A 22,184-nucleotide genomic window follows, 5' to 3' on the forward strand; every position below is an offset into this window, starting at 1 on the left:
AATTTTTACGCCTCAAATTAAGCACATGTATTCTCTGCAAGGATGCCTTGATAAGTAGCTTTTGTGTACCAGGACTGCGGGCTTCCACAACTCCAGGAGAGACAGTTTCAAAGCTCCGAATTAGTATACTATTATTATTATTTAATAAACAATGATCCTTATCAGCTCCTCCTCTCAAAGACAGCTGGCTTGCCTCCAGACAGTGGGACGCTTCCAGAGACAAGGGTCCTTCACTGAAGAGTTCGCCTCGTGGAAGCAGTAAATAGAGGTCAAGGACACCAGCCAAGGGCTTCACTATCTGAGACGCCTCTTACCACCAGCTTACAGCGTCTCTTAATACGGGGACGAGAGACCTTCAGTTGTCATTCCCCACAACTCATTCATCTTGTGCCGTTGCGAAAGCCAATTAGGCAACATAAGTGTGAGCGACTTCACTGGCAGATCCTCTCTCTTGTCATTAAATCTCCTTCTAAAGTGTTTAAAGGACACTTTGAATATAGCACCAAGGGAAAAAAGCAGCAGGCTATGCTTCCACCATCTGAGAAATTGCTTTACAACACTTTCATCCCAGCAGACACGCACTCAAGACAGTTCAGGCACTGGGTTTGGTACATAGAATATGCATTGTACTTTCAGTCGCTCAGTGGGGTCCGACTCTTTGTGACCTCGTGGACTGTATGTATGTAGCCTGCCAGGCTCCTCTGTCCATGGGATTGTCCAGGCAAGAACACTGGAGTGGGTTGTCATTTCCTCCTCCAGGGGATCTTCCCTACGCAGGGATCAAAGCCAGGTCTTCCGCATTTGCAAGAGGATTCTTTACCAGCTGAGCCACCAGGGAAGCCCAAGAATACTGGAGTGGGTAGCCTATTCCTTCTGCAGGGGATCTTCCCAACCCAGGGATTAAACCCAGGTCTCCTGCATTGCAGGTGGACTCTTTACCATCTGAGCCACCAGGGAAGCCTAGGGAAAATAAATATATATGTATACCGATGAATAAGCAGGAAGATAAACATGCAAGCTCAAAAAGATATACTTATTTTATACTAAAGGAACGTGCATGATGCTAACAGGAGCCGCTGCCCACTCAGACCACTCCAGGGATGAAATTCAACTCATCATCACTTAGCCCTTAAGACTCTTCCTTCATTGATATCTCCTGAAGCTTTGCTTATTTCATTTACTATGGATGGGCATTTGAGTGGGTTTCTTCTTTAAAAGTGCAAGTCGCTCAGTCTTGTCCCACTCTTTGCGACCCCGTGGACTATACACTGCATAGAATTCTCCAGGCCAGAATATTAGAGTGGGTACCCTTTCCCTCCTCCAGGGGATCTTCCCAATGCAGAGATCGAACCCAGGTCTCCTGCATTGTAGGTGGATTCTTTACCAGCTGAGCCACCAGGTAAGCCCAAGAGTACTGGAGAGGGTAGCCTATCTCTTCTCCAGGGGCTCTTGAGGGGATTATAAATAGTGCTGTTAGAAAAATTCTTTTCCACGTCAGTGAGGATGAAACGTGGATTGCTATGCATGCAATTGCTCAGTTTAGGGTATACATTTTCCTTTAGAGGGGACGGCTGAGCAGTTTTCCTTCCTGACCAATTGGTACACCGTGAGAGAGTTCTTGTTGCTCCACACCTTCGCCAGCAGTTGATGTTGTCTATTTTTTCTTTGTTTTAGATTCTGGTGGTAATACAGTGCCATCACACCATGTTTTCAATCTGCCTTCTCCTGATGACTAACAAACTTCAGAAGTTTTTAATGTTTATTGGTTATTTAGATACTCTTTGAGCTTCCCTTGTGGCCCAGCTGGTAAAGAATCTGCCTGCAATCAGGGAGTCCTGGGTTTGATTCCTGGGTTGGGAAGATTCCCCTGGAGAAGGGAATGGCTACCCACTCCAGGATTTTGGCCTAGAGAATGCCATGGACTGTATAGTCCATGGGATTGCAAAGAGTCAGACATGACTGAGTGAGTTTCTTAGACACTCTTCTTAATTTTATTATTATTGCTTTTATTTTGGGGTGTACTGTGCAGCTTTGGGGATCTTACTTTCCTGACCAGGGATTGAACCCCAGGTCCATGGCAGTCAGTGGAAGTGCTGAGTCCTAAGTACTGGACAGCTGAAGGGATTCCCTAAACAGTCTGTTTGGAAACTGTCTATTCAAGAACTTCCCTGGGAGTCCAGTGGTTAAGACTCTGTGCTTCCACTGCATGGGACACAGGTCAATCTCTGGTTACAGAACTTAAGATTCCAGGTGGTATAGTCAAAAAAAAAAAAAAAGAAAAGTATCTATTCAGGCCCATATTTCAATAGAGTGTTCTACATTTTTGATACTGACATATATTGTTTATACATCCAGCACATATATATATATGTATATACATACACATATTATATATATATTAATTTATATATTTCTCACTCTTTTAAGTCAGCTTCCTGTAAGGGGCTTCCCTGGTGGCTCAGCTGGTAAAGAATCCACCTGCAATGCAGGAGACCTGGGTTTGATCCCTGGGTTGGTAAGATGCCCTGGAGAAAGGAAAGGCTACCCACTCCAGTATTCTGGCCTGGAGAATCCCATGGACTGTATAGTCCACGGGGCTGCAAAGAGTCAGACACTACTGAGCGACTTTCACTTCACTCCTTCAGTGTTGCCTTCTGAGGAACAGAAACTGTAAATATTTTTAGCTTTGACTGTGGTGTAATTTGAGCCTCCCCGCCCCTGAGTACTCAAAAACACTCATCTCAGCCCCAGTCTTGAATGAACCCATCCACTGGCGTTTCCAACAAATTAGACCTTGTGTACTGGTTTGCTTACATCATCACACAGGGAACCTGATCTCCACCCCAAAGGACTGTCTGTCTTCTTTATCACAGTAGGAGCATAATAACTCCTGTGTTTCGCTTTTAATACATGTGAAGACTTAAACAACACTCGCTGTTACCATAAAAAGCAGATCAGCAGGAAGTTTACAATATTGGAAATCAGAGGACAATTACATGCCAAGTGAATATCTTCTCCATTAACTAAAGGTAGTTTTTGTTCAATAGATAAATCCCAAATTTACCTGGATTACTCATCAGACTTGTGCAGCAAGTTGCAGTCAATTTGCCTTTATTCACACATCTATCCAGGTTTGCCCCTAGGAAAGTATAATTAGAAAGACAGTGGCTCTTAAAATGGTTTCTCAGGTGGCTCTGTGGTAAAGAATACACCTGCCAGTGTGGGAGATGCAAGCTCAAAACCTGGCTTGGGGAAGATCCCCTGGAGAAGGAAAGGGCAACCCACTCTGGTATTCTTGCCTGGGAAATCCCAAGGACAGAGGCGCCTGTGGCAGGGGGCGGGGTGGAGGGAGGGGTGGCTATAGTCCACAAGGTTGCAAAGAGTCAGACATGACCAAGCAAACGCACAAACAACAGCAAGCTCTTGAAATGCTAGATCAAGGAAGACCTTCAGCTTAGCTTTTCACCATCGGGATGCTCGAGAGCTCAGCTACAGGGAAAGTACCCAGATGTGCAGTGGTGAAGAGAGAAAATAAAAAATGAAGGATGATATCATCTTGGGTAGGGTAAAAATAAGGACTGAGGATGGTACCGATGCTGCAGAGGGCGAGGATCTGGGTGGGAAAACATGACGGGCAGTTTTTATATAAAAACTGGGGATTAAACCAAACACCCCCCACAACAGAGGCTCAGAGCCTTAACCACTGGACCACCAGGGAAGTCTGATAAAGACAAAGCAACTGACAAGAGAAAAGAACAACTGTTGATTACTAGCAGTCATCACTTCCCCAGAGCAGGTGTCCAAGAGGGGGTGATCACTCAGGGCTTACAGAAGAGGGGTGATCGCTCAGGGTTTATGGAGTTGGCAAATACAGAAAAGAAGGGCTGGCTTGCATCAGAGGATGATAAACTCTGGTGACTGACAGGAGAGAGAGAAATTTCAGGAGAAGGTGAGGGTTACGAGATGAAAGGAACGATGTTAAGACGTTTTACAAACATCTCTTACTTTCCAACTTTTGATCTTGGCATATCCCCTGGAGAACAGCTGTGGCCGGCTCTGCCTGGATTAGCCTTCAACAAGAAAACAGGCATGCAGAGACATGAGAGCTGGACCATAAAGAAGGCTGAGCACAGAAGAATTGATGCTTTCAAATTGTGGTAGTGGAGAAGACCTGTGAGAGTCCCCTGGACTGTAAGGAGATCCAACCAGTCCATCCTAAAGGAAATTAACCCTGAAGATTCATCGGAAGGACTGATGCTGAAACTCCAATACTCTGGCCACCCAAAGCAAAGAAGTGGAAAAGAAAATATTGAGGGCAGGAGGAGAAGGGGGCAACAGAGGATGAGATGGTTGGATGGCATCACCGACTCGATGGACATGAGTTTGAGCAAGCTCCAGGAGTTGGTGACGGACAGGGAAGCCTGGCGTGCTGCAGTCCATGGGGTCGCAAAGAGCCAGACATGACTGAGCAACTGAACAACATCTCCTTTGTGGGCATGGTTTGGCTTCTCCTCCTTCCTCTTCTGGAGTATCTGTCCACGGGGGGAGATTCCAGATGCTCATACTGGGGTCCACCTATCTCCTGCCTCACAAGGGCGTAGTCCTTGGTCTGGGTCCCAAGGCACGTTTTGAGTCCGAGAAGCACCCTGAGGGGTTCCTGGGCACCAGGCCTTTCTGGGTCCCCCCCAAATTTCTTTGATTATAGCAAACAGCTTTCATTCATGTAGGAGACAGACGGGCTCCAGGTTAGGCATTTACAGACAGCCTGCTGTTTGCATTTACTGAGACAAGAGATACCTGGGCTCCTGTTGGGGCATATACAGTTAGGCTCCTAATGGCCCCTCGGAAGTGGAAGTAACAACACAAGCAGGGTAAATAGCCAGCCTTTGTCTCTTGCAAACACCTCAACATAAGAGTCATGGCAAAGACAAAGGGGCAAAATGTTGTGTGATTAAATAAAGGATTAAGGGGTCTCCGTTCCCCTCCCCTTTGGGGACAAAGGAGACACTACACACATGAGGAAAGGCTCCTTGTGAGTCAAAAGTTAGGGGCCAAGGCCAGCCCATGATGAGTCATGCCCTTCCCAGAAGTCTTCACTGCAAGATCCATCTCAGCTGGGGGGTGTGTGGGCACCCAGGGGAGGGTCCCAGGGTGGGTCGGGTGTGGACAGAGAAACCAGATACTTGGCTGGAAGGAAGACAAAGACCCGGAAGAACTGACCTATATAAATAAACGATGTAACCACCTCTTTGCACTCTCGTTCACGAGGGTGGATGCCCACACCCTTTCTCTCTAGGCGTGTGCCGCTCTGCCTTGCTCTCAACTAAACCCACTGCTTCTCTGTGTGGTCTCCCACTTGTTGCTGTGCTACGTCTCGAAGAAGCAACATTTCACCTGCACTGACAGTTTCAGCCTCGGTAATAAACGCATTTTTCACGGGGGAGCAGAGATCCAGGGAGAAACAGCTTCGAGCCTCTAAGCCCTTGCTGGTCTGGTGGCTAGGATTCCTCGTTTTCATCCAGGCTGCCCAGGTTTGATTCCCTGGGCAGGGGAATCAAGATCTGGCTTCGGGCCACTGCTCATCGCCCAAGATTGAACCTACCTGAGTTTCTCTGAGTTGCAAAGGGCAGATGGAAGCCATGGCTAATTAGGGAAGGGAAGGGATGGGAGACCAAGAAGGAACAAAAAGCCAAGAGCAGCCTTGACGCATCATCCTGGTTCCCCATCAAGGGATACACATGACAATACCTTTGAGCTCTTTTGCAGATACTGAAACCCTTCAAGGTGGGACAGGTTGACGACTACTGGTGGTATTCTGTCCACACGCGTGTAGACCCCAGACCAGCTGGAACTGAAGGTTGATGATGCTGACTCCTAGTTAGCTCACCAGCAACCCATCAAAGGAAGGTCCAGCAGCTGATCACGCCGTCTATGAACCATTTCTGCTGCAGCCACGCGTTCCGGGAAACAACCTCACTCAGAAGGACAACGCAGATCGTGGAGTGCAGTTGATTACACCAGCGGGCCCAAGGCAGAGTCTCCTCTTAGCCAAGGACCGCGCGCTTTTTTTGTGGAAACCTGATACACCGTAAGTGTACGTGCCCAAATCCATCTCCCCAAACTCCCTGAAACTAGTCTGAACAAAGGAAAAGAAAGATACACTCAAAGTTAACCCGTGATTCATATGCCTTAAGCCTAGGTAGATAACAGTGGACAGTTATCAATAGGCCTGTGGTCATACCCCAATAAGCAGAATAGAATGTATGATTCTATTTGGTTACACAATTAGGGTATTCTTTTAGGCGACTGAGAGTCTAGATATGAGCCCTGGGGCTGTTTCATTCAGGGGCTTGGTTTTCCAGTTGGTATGTTGCTTCCACAGACACTGGGCATAGAGCTCAAATCCACAGTCTGGCCCAAGATGGGTTCCTGCTTTCAAGACAGCCTGTTCTGTCTGTTTCCTCCTTCATTATGATAAAACTTGTCACTGTCCTCTCCAAGTAGGCACACATAGCTTTTTCAAGGCAGGAATCCACTGTATCCCCCGTTGCCTGCCCAAACAATAAAAGCCACTCTTTTCTCTCCTTCAACCAAAACTCTGTCTCTGACGTTTGATTTGGCACTGGTGTACAGAAAAGCTGAGCTTTCGGCATCCATTTCTGACCGCTTTTGACCAATTCTAGGCATCAGTGAGAAGGCAATGGCACCCCACTCCAGTACTCTTGCCTGGAAAATCCCATGGGCAGAGGAGCCTGGTAGGCTGCAGTTCATGGGGTCGCGAAGAGTTGGACACGACTGAGCAACTTCACTTTCAGTTTTCACTTTCATGCATTGGAGAAGGAAATGGCAACCCACTCCAGTGTTCTTGCCTGGAGAATCCCAGGGACGGGGGGGGCCTGGTGGGCTGCCGTCTGTGGGGTCACACGGAGTCGGACACGACTGAAGGGACTTAGCAGCAGCAGCAGCAGGCATCAGTGAAGGCCTTCCTTGGTGGCTCCGTATGTAAAGAATTGTCCTGTATTGCAGGAGACCCAGGTTCGATCCCTGGGTTGGGGAAAGATCCCCTGGACAAGGGAATGGCAAACCACTGCAGTATTCTTGCCTGGAGAATCCCATGGACAGAGAAGCCTGGCGGGCTACAGCCCAGGTGGTCTCAAGTGTCGCACACAACTGAGCAACAAAACACCAGCACCAGGCACCAGGGAAGCTGCTTCTAAAGCTCATCTTCCATTTTCACCAGGGAAGAAGCCCCTTTGGCGTGCCCACTCAACACTGCAGGTAGCTGCCCTCTTGGTTCCTGCAAAACGACCCCTCTTTCTGTTGGGGATATAGGAAGCTCTTAAAGAGAAGTGCCAGCCCAAGTAATAGACAAAAATAGTTCAAACCCAAGTGCTTCATAACAGCTTTGCAAGAGACTTGAAATGTTTTCAATTATATAGTAGCGCAGGTTTCCCGAGAAGTGGGGCAATTTGTACGCGAGCTATTATTCTCTGATGTCAGATTATAGTACAAGCAAAGCAATTAGATTGAAAGGGCTTAGGAGGACAAGCGTGGAATAGAGGTAGATATCCAGAGACAGGAAGGCCGTCTTCAGGATTCACAGGCAAAGTCCAAGGGCAACAATCAATAGCCTGTGCTTGGGTCAACAATAGATGGATTTGCATAATTGTAGCCTCAAATCTTAGGTTCCCGGGTGAGCCCTGTGGTTGAGTTCTGTGCTTCCTAGGAATGAAGCTGCTGACGAAACCCCCAACCCCACCCCACCCCCCAGCCATGGACAATCCAAGAGCTATGAGCTGTTTTCCCCACAGATCTGGCATTATTTTGGGGACTTCCCTGGTGCTTCAGTGGCTAAGACTTTGGGCTCCCAACTCAAAGGGCCAGGGTTCAATCCCTGGGCGGGGAATTAGATCCCACATCGTTTTTCAGTTGCTCAGTTACTTCCGACTCTTTGCGACCCCATGGACTGCAGCACGCCAGGCCTCCCTGTCCACCACCAACTCCTGGAGTTCACCCAAACTCATGTCCATTGAGTCGGTGATGCCATCCAACCATCTCATCCTCTGTCGTTCCCTTCTCCTCCTGCCTTCAATCTTTCCCAGCATCAGGGTCTTTTCTAACGAAGTCAGTTCTTCGCATCAGGTGGCCAAAGCATTGGAGCTTCAGCTTCAGCGTCAGTCCTTGCTATAGTCAGTGTTGATTTCCTTTATGATTGACTGGCTTGATCTACTTGCTGTCCAATGGACTCTCAAGAATTTTCTCCAGCATCACAGTTTGAAGGCATCAATTCTTTGGCACTCAACCTTGTTTATGGTCCAGCTCTCATCATATCCATACATGACTGCTGGAAAAAAACATATCTTGGACTAGATGGACCTTTGTTGGCAAAGTGATGTCTCTGCTTTTTCATACACTGTCTAGGTTTGTCATTGCTTTTCTTCCAAGGAGCAAGCGTCTTTTAATTTCATGGCTGCAGTCACCATCTGCAGTGATTTTGAAGTCCAAGAAAATAAAACCCGTCACTCTTCTCACTTTCTCCCCTTCTGTTTGCCATGAAGTGATGGGACCAGATGCCATGATCTTAGCTTTCTGCAAGTTGAGTTTTAAGCCAGCTCCTTCACTCTCCTCTCACTTTCACCAAGAGGCTCTTTAGTTCCTCTTTGCTTTCTGCCATTAGAGGGGTACATCTGCATATCTGAGGTTGCTGACTGTGGCTCAGATCATGAGCTCCTTTTTGCAAAATTCAGGCTCAAATTGAAGACGGTATGGAAAACCACTACACCATTCAGGTATGACGTAAATCAAATCCCTTATGGGTGATTACATAGTGCAGGCGACAAATAGATTCAAGGGATTAGATCTGGTAGACAAAGTGCCTGAAGAACTATGGACAAAGATTCGTAACATTGTACAGGAGGCGGTAGCCAAAATCATCCCCAAGAAAAAGAAATGCAAAATGTTGAAATGGTTGTCTGAGGAGGCCTTACAAATAGCTGAGAAATGAGGAGAAGCAAGAGGCAAAGGCGCAAGGGAAAGATAAACCCCATTGAATGCAGACTTCCAGAGAATAGCAAGGAGAGATGAGAAAGCCTTTTTAAGTGAACAGTGCAAAGAAATAGAGGAAAACAATAGAATGGGAAAGACCAGAGATCTCTTCAAGAAAATTAGAGATACCAAGGGAACATTTCATGCAAAGATGGGCTCGATAAAGGACAGATCTCACATGCTGCAACTAAAAAGGTCCTGCATGCCCCAACTAAGACTTGGAGCAGCCAAATAAATAAATAAAATAAATTTTCAAGAGAGCAAATTGTCATTATTTCACATATACGCATACTTTGGGACTTTTAGTGGAGCTATTCAAACCAGCAGCCACTTAAGTTATTTCTGATAACCATCATATTCATGCTTTAAAAGAGAAAAGAGAGAAAGTGAAGTCGCTCAGTCATGTCCGACTCTTTGCAACCCCATGGACTGTAGCCCAGCAGGCTCCTCCGCCCATGGAATTTTCTAGGCAAGAATACCGGAGTGGGTTGCCATTTCCTTCTCCAGGGGATCTTCCCGAGCCGGGGACTGAACCTGGGTCTCCCGCATTGGAGGCAGACGCTTTAGCATCTGAGCCACCAGGGAAGCCCATTCATGCTTTGAACACATTCAAAATCCACTTGACTTTCAAGCCTACCTCATGATATTGATTTTATCCCTTAATCTTTACTAGGGTAAATGAAGACTGTTGAAGATGATTAACGTAAATCTGGGGCGGGGTGGAGGCAGGGCAACAACTAGCCAAGTCTTAAGACTTTTATCAGCTTTTTGTGTAGAATAGATCTTTATCAAATGTCAGATCTTTATCAAATGCTCAGTGAAATCAATTCGGTAAAGTCGCAGCATTCTCCTTCGAAGAGACCAAGCAGGAGAGGAAGATGAGATGTTTAGCATACTGATGGTTAGGACGTTTGAAAAGAGATGGAAAAAGACCAACATTCCTATGAAAGAAAGTGCTGTTTTGAGGAACCTAAGTAAGACAGGTCTTCTCAGGGGGCTGCCGTGGTAAAGAATCCAGCTGCCAAGCAGGAGATGCAGGTTCGATCCCTGTGTTGGGAAGATCTCTTGGAGGAGGGAAGGACAACCCACTCCAGTATTCTTGCCTGGAGAATTCCACAGATAGAGGAGCCTGTTGGGCTACAGCCCACGGGGTTGCAAAGAGAAGGACATGACTTGGCGACTGAACACAAGTTAGATGGAGGAGTTAGGCAATTGGAATTCACTCAGTGTTGAAAGGAGTTAGATTTAAATGTTATGTTTTTACTGGTTAAATCAAGCCCTTTAGAAAAACTTTGAAGCCCAAGCGATGTTACATGAAAGAGACACGGACAGCTTCTGGACACTGAAGGTGCATATTCCCAGGTGTTCCGCATACCTGTTTGCAGGGCATTTGACTCCTCTTTTTTGTCTGTTCCCATGTACCACCCACCCGTATTCAATAGGGGTGTCAATGAATGATGTCAACCAACACGTCCTTCATTCTTCGTCAAGGCCCTTGTCCGCACAGCCATTGTTTTCTTTTCTATTTCCCCATTGACTTGTTCACCTCTCTGCCTTCGGGTTACAGAGAGCAGTGTCTAACCCACAGAGACGTTCCTTTAAGTAAAAACAAGAAAGAGAGGACTTCCCTACTGGTCCAGTGGCTAAGACGCAGAGCTACAAATGACCAGGGGGCCCGGTTTGATCCCCAGCTGGCTGACGCTAGTGGTAAAGAACCTGCCTGCCAAGGCAGGAGATGGTAAGACCTAAGGGTTCGATCCCTGGGTCGGGAAGATCCCCTGGAGAAGGAAGCGGCAACCCACTCCAGTATTCTTGCCTGGGAAGTCCCACTGGACAGAGGAGCCTCTCGGGCTAGAGTCCACAGGGTCACAAAGAGTCAGACACAACTCAAGCGACTTAGCATGCACGCAAAGGGAACTAGACTCCATATGCCACAACTCAAGAGTTTACACGCTGCCATGCTCAAAGACCCTATGTGCTGCATATAAGACCTGGCACGGCCAAATAAATCAATATTTTTTAAAAATTCAAGGGAGAAATCTCTTTGGATCATTTTTGCTGCCTCCTCCATCCCCAAGGTCTACTTCCCAGCAATGGGGAACCAGGGCATCACTCGCCAGATGTCAAGTTGGAACCAAGTTGCTTGTCAGTTGCAGCGCCCCCGTTAAACATTCAAAGAGTTCCAAAGACTGGCAAATCCCATCCGGGAGAAGTCCTATTGTGTCGTGGAATCGGCAGAACATTCATCACGAAAGCTGTTTCTAACCCCACCCTCTCATCATCCTCGTTGAAACAGGACTCTGAGGGAACGTAGGAAAGAATAAAGACCAGAAAAGCAGATTCCATGACATGAAGACATGGCTTTCGAGGGCCTCTGAGCTGTTTATGGACTTTCCAGGTGCCTCAACTGGTAAAGAATAGGCCTGAAATGCAGGAGACCTGGGTTTGATCCCTGGGTCGGGAAGATCCCCTGGAGGATGGAATGGCAATCCATTCCAGTCTTCTTGCCTGGAGAATCCCTTGGACAGAGAGGAGCCTCGCGGGCTACAGTCCATGGGGTCACAAAGAGTCAGACACGACTGAGTGATTAAACCAGCAGTCAAGGCACAGACACTGGGTCATGAGGTGAAGTGGAATGACAGGAAACACAAATTGTATCTTATGTCATCATCTTAGCATTCTTGTGAAGTGAAGTTGCTCAGTCGTGTCCGACTCTTTTCGACTCTGTGGACTGCAGCCTCCCAGGCTGCTCTGTCCATGGGATTCTCCAGGCAAGAATACTTGAGTGGGTTGCCATTTCCTTCTCCAGGGGGATCTTCCCAACTCAGGGATCGAACCCGGGTCTCCCACATTGCAGGCAGATGCTTTACCCTGTGAGCCACCAGGGAAGCCCATTCTTTGCAGAACTATGCAGAACTAGCATTCTTTAAGGGATCATTAAACTGTCTCTCTCTCCAAGGTGATGCAATCATTTAATTTACATCAACAAAAGCTTTGAGTCAGCTAAACTTTTTTCCTGAGTTTGACACAAATAATTCACACTTTCTCAACCTGCATTTCTGTTCAAAGAAATAGTTCTCTTCATGTCAAATGAGATTTCTTGAAAAAGAAAGCCAGTTTCTTTGTCCAGATGACACAATGCTAGCTGATTTTATACTTTTTTTTCCTTTATCTTTTTAAAATGACTATTATTTTAAAATGAGATGGGTACAACGCCACGCTGTGAAACAAATGCCGTCAGTAGACATTGTTATCACAAAACAGGAATGTAAGAAAAACAGTTGACAGTGAGATCTACAGCTCGCTTTAAAATAGTAGCAAAAATTAGTTCAAAGCGTATGCTGTTTGTTACTGGATGTTTTGTGGGAAAACGTTTTATCTGCCCCAAACTATGCAGCTTGGGCTTATTTCTATTGTGTTTGTTGTCAGATTTTTGTCTACTGGACTCCTTAAAATTCAAAAGAGGATCAGACTACATTTATAATTGTACCTATAAATATACTAGCTGAAAGCTTTTTTTTTTTTTTCCTCTCTTGGGAGATAAAAGACACCACTTGGAGGATATTCTCTGCATAAATTCATATTTTCTTCTATTTTTCTACTGAGATCAACTCTTTCATCTTTCCATCAAGCCTGTCTTCATTTTCCCCTTTTGGTCACGATGCTAATTTTACCTGAGTCCTCAACCGTGTGTACTGAAATGAGAGCTGTGTTTAATAACGGAATTCAACATGTCAAAATAGCTTCACTCCAAAAAAGATGACATTTCTGTGTATTGATTTTGGAGCGTCAGCTCTGACTGCCATTTATTTTTTAATCTAGTGATATTGGGAGTGTTTATAAATGCTCAAGATTTTTTTCTTTTCTTTTTTTTGGCTTCACCATGCAAGCCTATTGGATCTTAGCTCCCTGACCGGGGATCAAACATGCGCCCATACATTGGAAGGTGAAGACTTAACTATTGGAGCACCAGGGAAGTTTCCTCAAGATGCTTTTAACTATAGTTCCTTCTTGCTCAGACATAACCAGGAACTGTGTACCATTCCCAGAGATCTCAGGGTTTGTGATATGATGAAACCCATTGTGGTCATATATTAAACAAGACAGGACTCAGCTACTTCATTTAATGTCAAGAGCTTTGATAACCTCCCAAGAAAAGATGCTTTAAAACAGAATTTATTTTTTTTAAAGATTAAAATTTTAAAGATTAAAATTTTTTTTAATCTTTAAAAAATATACAGACTGTTTTTAAAGTTTTTATTGAATGTGTTACAACATTGCAACTCTTTTTATGTTTCTGGTCTGTGAGGCATGTGTGACCTTAGTTCTCTGACCAGGGATCGAACTGGCACCTCCTCCACTGGAAGACGAAGTCCCAACCACTGGACCGCGAGGGAAGTTCCCCAAATCGGATTTCTAATGGGTGGTAACCTCTGAGACCAGCCAGAGATTTTGGAATGTCCACTTACACCCTGCAAGTTCAATGCAACTAAATGCTGACCTTAAACTTATCGTCCACAGAAAGCATTAGAGACTGTTCCCTTCCTTCACAATTCCCCCCAAAGATACTGCAGTCCCAGTCAGCTAGGTCACAGGGCAGCGTCTAACCACTCTAACATCTCACACATGTAGGGACGTCCCTGGTGATCCAGTGGTTAAGACTTTGCTTTCCAGTTCAAGGAGTATGAGTTTGATCCCTGGTCACGGCACTAAGATCTCACTTACCTTGCAGCCAAAGAATTAAAAGAAAAACAACCCACAGAAGAAATATTGTAACAAAATTAATAAAGACTTCTAAAATGGGTCATATTTAAAAAAAAAATCTTAAAATCTCACTGGTGCCAAACGCTTACTTCTTCCTCATTCTCTCTCCCCAGTGTGGCTGCAGACAGGTTCAGCTCATCCTTGCGACTCGCAGACCTGACTGATGGAGGCTCTGCGATCTTACGATGCATCTGTCCCCAAATGAGGCTCAGTAGCAGCAGGCAGAGGTGATGAGCTCAGCCCAGAAGGGGTGCCTGTCTATCACCTCTCCCTTGTGTTCCATCACGAGAAGTCTGAACTAGTCACCTGGGCAAATCTACCTCCAAAGGCACGGACTTCTCTCTCCAGAAGTAGAAGAGAAGCCACATGCAGGAATATTTATAACACCTACCCTGATGCTGGGAAAGACAGAAGGCAAAAGGAAAAGAGGGCGACAGAGGATGAGATGGTTGGATATCATCATCAACGGACATGAGTTTGAGCAGACTCAGAGGGGTAGTGAAGGACAGGGAAGCCTGGTGGGCGGCAGTCCCCGGGGTTCCCAAGACTCGGACATGACTGAGCAACTGAACACCAACACTTGGGGGGAAGGAAAATTCAGCATGCCTGTACCACAATGGCAAAAATAAAACATGAGGACCCCTGATGCTGGGAGGGATTGGAGGCAGGAGGAGAAGGGGACAACAGAGGATGAGATGGCTGGATGGCATCACCGACTCGATGGACGTGAGTTTGAGTTAACTCCAGGAGATGGTGATGGACAGGGAGGCCTGGCGTGCTGTGATTCATGGGGTCACAAAGAGTCAGACGCGACTGAGCGACTGAACTGAACTGAACTGATCCTGAGGTCCCTTACTTCAGGGCAAGGGTTGGGATGATTTGAGAGACTATCTTTGAACACGTATATTACCATATGCAAAATAGATGACCAGGGCAAGTTTGATGCACAAAGTGGGGTACCCAAAGCTGGTGCTCTGGGACAACCTAGAGGGATGGCGTAGGGAGGGAGGTGGGAGGGGGGTTCAGGATGGAGGGAACACAGGTATCCCTGTGGCCGATGCATGTTGATGCATGACAAAAAAAAATCATCACAATATTGTAATTATTCTCCAATTAAAATAAATGAATTATTTAAAACAATAGCAACAACAACAAAGGATCATTCACCTCTGAATTAATATAATTCACTTATACAAAGAGATGCTGAACTGTGCAAAATGGCCACGGCTCAATCTTGGCAATGCCCTCTACCATCCGGTATTAGCAATATTTAGGGAAGGGTGGAAATGAATCATCTTCATTAATTAAATGCCTCAGATCCTGCATTTCAGGAAAGCTCTGGAGTGACAGTGGAGACTTTATAAGGGAGACAAAGGGAGAAAGTCGTCAATAATGAATCCCACTTTCTATCTCCTTGAGAAACTGCGCTGACTTGTATTTAAGAACATCACGTTTTGTGATCACTGCCAGGAAGGTGAGATGAGAGAGAGACAAAAATCTAGGAGTGCGTTGCCGTGTCAGTTTCTTTCAATTTCCCATCTCCATCTCCTTTTCTTAGTGGACACAGCGTGATTTGTTTCATGCAGAAAGTTCCATCCCAACGGGGATGTTTTTTCCTGCCCAGTTGTGTTGAGATTGGGTACTGTGGTGACTGAACCAATATAACGCTTGCGGGATTATAGACGTGGACAAGATGTCTTCAGGAGAAGATGGAACTCAGTTGGACACAGATTATAGGATCTGTTGTCAGAGGATAAACCGTGCTTTGACCATCTCGTTTAAACGTCATGTAATACTCTCTCAAAAGTACAGCATGGTGGTTGGTTCAGCAGCACATATACTAAAATTGGAACAATACAAAGCAGATTAGCATGGCCCCTGGGCAAGCATGGTATGGAAATTCCTGAAACGTTATACTAAAAAAAAAAAAAGTTACAGCCTGAAACATTTCCCCCCAAAAGGTTTTCAAATTATAATAGCAACCGCATAATTTTTTTTTACACCATCGGATCTCAGCATTGTTACTGAAAACAAATATATATCTCAAAAGAAGCTGAGTAGCAAAAGATGTCAGGCAAGGTTTGCTTTTACCATACCCGAAACACTAGCATTTTGAGATGAACGTGTTCACATGCAAAACGCACTCGCTGTGTATGGATCGTGACATGGTGAGCAGATGATGCAAATGAAGATCGCCTGGTTAATCCTGCTGGTATTTATAATCCTTTGGTGCAAAAGGTCATCATCTTCTGCTGTGGTTTTTTGATGTTGAGGGTCCAAGGTGGTGTGCAGGGTTCATGTATTACAAGTTGACACTTTGTAGTGCAAATCCCTAAAGAGGTATCAGTTTATAGCTTTATTAGCCAGGTTTTTTCCATATATCAAGGGCTTCCCTTGTGGCTCAGCTGGTAAAGAATCTGCCCACAATGCGAGAGACCTGGGTTCGATCCCTGGGTCAGGAAGATCCACTAGCGAAGGGATAGGTTACACACTCCAGTATTCTTGGGCTTTCCTTGTGGCTCAGCTGGTAAAGAATCTGCCTGTAATGAGGGAGACCCGGATTCGATCCCTGGGTTGGGAAGATCTCCTGGAGAAGGGAAAGGCTACCCACTCCAGTATTCTGGCCTGGAGAATTCCATGGACTGTATAGTCCATGGAGTTGCAAAGAGGTGGACACGACTGAGAGACTTTTACTTTTTCACTTCTCTTTCACAAACAGGTTTTTCAATGTGTCAAAGGTCATATGCCTAGGGTTATGCAGTAGATGCTTATGGAGACATTAACCAAAAACAAAAATTAAAATATGTGGAAGGAGAGGAAAAGTTGCTCTACCTGCTTTAGTTGTTGCTATTAAGGAATGGTTGAAGGAAACATACCTTCCTGAGCTTGCAGACTAAAGGACATACTGGTACGTGGGTGGATTTCATGTTAATTTCTAATTTTTTTTTTAAATATAGAGCATCATTTGACTCAAGATGGACCCTAGAGACTGTCATACAGAGTGAAGTCGGTCAGAAAGAAAAACAATTATCGTATATTAATGCATATACATGGAAACTAGAAAAATTGTTCTGATGATCCTATGTGCTATGCAGAAATAGAGACAGGGAGGTGGGGAACACACACGTGGACACCACGAGGGGGAAGAGCGGGTGGGAGGAATTGGGAGATTGGGGTTGACACACACACACTCTGGATAACTGCTGAGGACCCACTGTGTGGCACAGGGAACTCTCGCTGAACAGATACACGCTCTGTGCTGGCTTAAACGGGAAGGAAATCCAAAACAAAAACAAAAACAGGGGATACATGGATACGGACGGCTGACTCACTCGGCTGTACAGCAGAAAATAACACAACTACACTTCAATAAAAATTAACAATAAGAGAGAAATAACGAGGAGTCATTCTGTTCTGCAAACAGAAATGACATAGCTAACTTGAAAGGATTGATGATATGCGCTCTCATCAACGTGGCATGTTTTCCAACGTACTTTAGGTACTGAATCTCTCAGTAACGACTGAGTCCACAGCACGTTTGTGTGACCAGACCAACGTCCCCTAATGACTCGGCCCAGTGAAAACTCCTAAAGTTACGTGAATTCCTATATTATGGTTTCTGGGATCTCTGGTTTTGCAAAAGCTGAAACCACGTGTACGATCAGGCCAGGAGAGAAATGCTTACAAGTATTTTTCACTGCAGCTTTCTTGAAGCATTATTGTTTCAAAGACTGGGCAACTTTTGAACTATATCTCCAATTCCCAGTCTCTTTTCAGTCAATATGGTGATGTCTTTCATTCACTTTTTGTTCTTAATTGTATGCATTCCTTAGTATCTATGTTTACTGATTGACCTTCCCACAAAAAAAAAGTTATTTTGTGTGTATTTTGGAGTATATGCAGTCAGTGATCAACCCTGCTGTAAAATACCTCTCATAAGATTAAAAATGATCTTTGTGATAGGCTATGCAAACCTGAAGTGACTTGTCAACTTTCCTTAGTTCTTATCAATTTTATTGCCCTATTTCAGAAGCTTTCCATTTCGTCTCACAGCTTTTCAAGGGCTACCACCAAAGGATAACTTCCTGCCTCTATTGGCAACGTACTCACTTTCAAGAGGTAAACCCATTTCTTGAAATTACTTAGTATACTTGGTGGAATCTATAAAAGTCTGTGTTCCTAATGCTGTCTTCTTTCTTGATGGCAAAAGAATACAGAAGATATCTGTTCAGTTCAGTTCAGTCACTCAGTCGTGTCCGACTCTTTGCGACCCCATGAATCACAGCATGCCAGGCCTCCCTGTCCATCACCAACTCCCGGAGTTCACTCAAACTCACGTCCATCGAGTCTGTGATGCCATCCAGCCATCTCATCCTCTGTCGTCCCCTTTTCCTCCTGCCCCCAACCCCTCCCAGCATCAGAGTCTTTCCCAATGAGTCAACTCTTCGCATGAGGTGGCCAGAGTACTGGAGTTTCAGCTTTAGCACCATTCCTTCCAAAGAACACCCAAGACTGATCTCCTTTGGGATGGACTGGTTGGATCTCCTTGCAGTCCAAGGGACTCTCAAGAGTCATCTCCAACACCACAGTTCAAAAGCATCAATTCTTTGGCGCTCAGCTTTCTTCACAGTCCAACTCTCACATCCATACACGAATACTGGAAAACCCATAGCCTTGACCAGATGGACCTTTGTTGGCAAAGTAATGTCTCTGCTTTTGAATATGCTATCTAGGTTGGTCATAACTTTCCTTCCAAGGAGTAAGCGTCTTTTAATTTCATGGCTGCAGTCACCATCTGCAGTGATTTTGGAGCCCAGAAACATAAAGTCTGACACTGTTTCCACTGTTTCCCCATCTATTTCCCATGAAGTGATGGGACCAGATGCCATGATCTTAGTCAATTTTACTGCCCTATTTCAGAAGCTTTCCATTTTGTCTCACAGCTAGGGCTACGGCCAAAGGATAACTTCCTGCCTCTGTTGGCAACGTACTCGCTTTCAAGAGGCAAACCCATTTCTTGAAATTACTTAGCATACTTGGTGGAATCGATAAAAGTCTGTATTCCTAATGCTGTCTTATTTCTTGATGGCAAAAGAATACAAAAGATATGTTAGTTCCATAATACACATTCCCCAATATTAACAAAGTGTATTAACTGTCTGACAACTATTAACAGTCAGTACTCAAGTGGCCCTAAAGGACATCAACCCTGCATATTCATTGTAGGGACTGATGCTGAAGCTGAAGCTCCAATACTTTGGCCACCCACTGGGAAGAGCCAAGTCTTGATCTGAAGACTCAGAAAGCAAAGGAGACACAGACAGTACTTAACTGCGTGAGGACAGTTATTCAAGACTTCAAGAACGGACTTGAAGTCAGCCTAGAGAGCATCTGGATGCCTCAGTGAAAGAACACACGAGACCATACTGAACGATGGGAAAGTGGCCAGATTCCACCCGCGCTTCCTGCCCTGCCTCTTCCCATCAATTCCTGTTGTCGACATTCAAACAGAAGCTTCTCCCTTATTCAGAAAGAATTGAAAAAGTTTCTTTATCATGTGTTTGTCCTGCTGAACCCCGCTTCTTACATCATCCCAATGGGAAGAAGAACATGCTTTCAATGCCTACCTATCATCACCACCTCGTCCCTACTTAATCCCTGGTCCTTTAGAGCCTCTCTCTAAAGCTCTGACAAAATGCATCTCAAAGCTCACCATAGGGACTTCCCTGGTGGTCCAGTGGCTATGACTCCAAGCTCCCAATGCAGGAGGCCCAAGGGAGATCCTTCATACTACAACCAAGAGTTCGTATGACTTGATGGAAGATCCTGCCTGCCTCAACAAAGACCCAGTGCAGACAGATACATAACAAAATAAAAAAGTCACCCTGAACTTGCTAATCCTCCAATCCAGTTGGCCCTCTCCAGCATTCCCCCTTGATTCTGTTCACCTCTGCCTTCTGTATTCTTTTCTTTCCTCCTGTGGATTCAGACTCAGCCTCTTTGGAGTCTTGGCCTGCTTCTTCCCTCCGAAGAGTTCTTTAAATTTCTTTTCATCTTCTACTTGCTTCATGGAAATCACATGTCCCCTGCTTCTCACTCAATATTTTACTCACCTGTGCACTTCATCACGGGGCTACAAAGGTATTGGCCGACCCGGGCTTTTATGCAGAGACTCTGAGAAAGAACGGCTTCTGGCTCCATTGTGGTGGTTGGCAGAATTCAGTTCCTTGTGGTTGTAGGACTGAGCTCCTGGTTTCCCTGCTGGCTGTACTGTGGAGTTGCTCTGAGTTTCTAGAGACTGACTCGTATCTTCACCACGTTGCCTGCTCCATCATCACACCAGCAACAGCACCACATGTCCTTCTCATGCTTCAGCTCCCCATGGCATCTGTTTCCATCACATCTCCCACTCTTGTCCACTTCTAACTGCTCCGGAGATTCCACTGGGCCCACCTTGATAAATCAGGACAATCGCCCTACTTAAGGTCAGATGACAGATTCCCTGGTGACCCAGTGGTTAAGACTCCATGGTCCCGATGCAAGGGGGTCCCGGGTTCAATCCCTGGTCAGGGCAACTAGATCCTGTAAGCCGGAACAAGAGTTCACATGCTGCAGCTAACCATCCCACAGGACACAAAGCTCTAGCACAGCCAAACTGAAATACAAAGGCCAGGTGATGAGTAACCGTAGTTGCATCCACAGAGCCCCTTTTGCTTTGTAACATAACATAACCGTGGGAGCGATACCAAGGCTGCAAGGTCATGAAGTGAAGTGCAACTCCCTCAGTCGTGTCCGACTCTTTGCAACCCCATAGACTATACAGTCCATGGAATTCTCCAGGCCAGAATACTGGAGTGGGTAGCCTTTCCCCTTTTCCAGAGGATCTTCCCGACTCAGGGATCGAACCCAGGTCTCCCAAATTGCGGGCGGATTCTTTACCAGCTGAGCCACAGAGGAAGCCCAAGAATACTGGAGTGGGTAGCCTATCCCTTCTCCAGGGGGTCTTCCCGACCCAGGGAAGGAACCTGGGTCTCCTTCATTACAGGGAGATTCTTTACTGTCTGAGCCACTAGGGAAGCCCAAGTAGCTGTCTACCTTATTGGAATAGCAAGCAGGCATAAATCACGTCAAACGATCTGTCTCTCTGCGGTCTCGTTTTCCTTTGTTTCCATAATTCACATCGTTCTTTATCGGTGTTCATACTCATTTTCCCAGACGAATGAGTGTCTGGATAAAATAAATATTTGCTATTGCTATTTGTTATTAAATGTCCAAGGTGCAATTGAGTTTGATTTCTTCTTCATTTTGGGGAAGCAAGGAAAAGACGGAATTTTAATCTCAGTCATGTATCTTCCGGTGAGTTATATCTGTAGGGGGACATGAATCTTAGACTTAAGTAGTTTATGGTGATGAATAGTGTATGACTCAACAGCTGCCATTCTCTCTGTATTCCATTTTCCTTGTGCATTTAAAAAATGGGATTTAATTACAAGTGTCTGGAATTATGATACAGATTGTTTTCTACCAATGTCCTCCAGTGATTAATATTTAACTTTTATAGGAATGCTTTTTCTGGTCTCAGCAATGAGCATTATTTCAATTCTTAGACTCCATGAAGGATATATCTTCTTTTAACTGTTAATTAAATGCCATTTTTCAATGGAAAAAAATGTGTACTGTAATCCCACTGCTAAAAATGCATAATCACATTATCATTTGCAAATATAGAGGCAAGTGTAAAAGGGCAAAAAATGGATGAATAAATAAATGTGTTAATTTATTTATTAGTTCATTGTATTCATTTATCTAGATTTCATTTTTATTCTATGCCTCCCAAGCAGCCATGTTCCATGTGGTTGGCTACTATTTAATTAAATCAACAGGATACATTTTACTGGGTACTAGGAGGATTAAAAAATTAATAGTTAAGATATGGAGCCCACTCTAAGATCTTAAGGCCTTACAGTATAAATGCAAAACAGACTTTATGAAAAGTCAGAAAGCAGAATAAGTTCCAAAGAGTAGGAACTCTGTTAGCACACAGGAGAGGAATCGCAGTAACCAAGAATGGCCCAGTAATGAATGGCTCTGTGACTTAAAATGCAGCTGGAATTTGAGGGGTAGGAGGCACTGGGAGACTGGACTCGACATATATACACATGGCTGTTGTTGTTTAGTCGCTAAGTCTTGTCTGACTCTTTCTGATCCCATGGACTGTAGCCCACCAGGCTCCTCTGCCCAAGGGATTTCCCAGGCAAGAATACTTGCCATTCCCTTCTCCAGGGGCTCTTCCCAGCCCAGGGATCGAACCTGGGTCTCCTGTATTCCATGCAGATTCTTTACCATCTGATTTAGCGGTAATGCTACCCACAGAT

General features: G+C 45.2%; 1 non-coding gene across 1 annotated transcript; it reads left to right on the top strand.

Annotated features, from left to right (window-relative positions):
- The first annotated feature begins 15,625 nt into the window (after positions 1-15,625).
- Positions 15,626-15,732, top strand: LOC129640469 (U6 spliceosomal RNA). The gene has a single exon (XR_008708838.1). It is a non-coding gene; the product is annotated as a U6 spliceosomal RNA (small nuclear RNA).
- Positions 15,733-22,184: the final 6,452 nt, after the last annotated feature.

This window comes from Bubalus kerabau, chromosome X (assembly GCF_029407905.1).
Source record: "Bubalus kerabau isolate K-KA32 ecotype Philippines breed swamp buffalo chromosome X, PCC_UOA_SB_1v2, whole genome shotgun sequence".
NCBI lineage: Eukaryota > Metazoa > Chordata > Mammalia > Artiodactyla > Bovidae > Bubalus > Bubalus kerabau.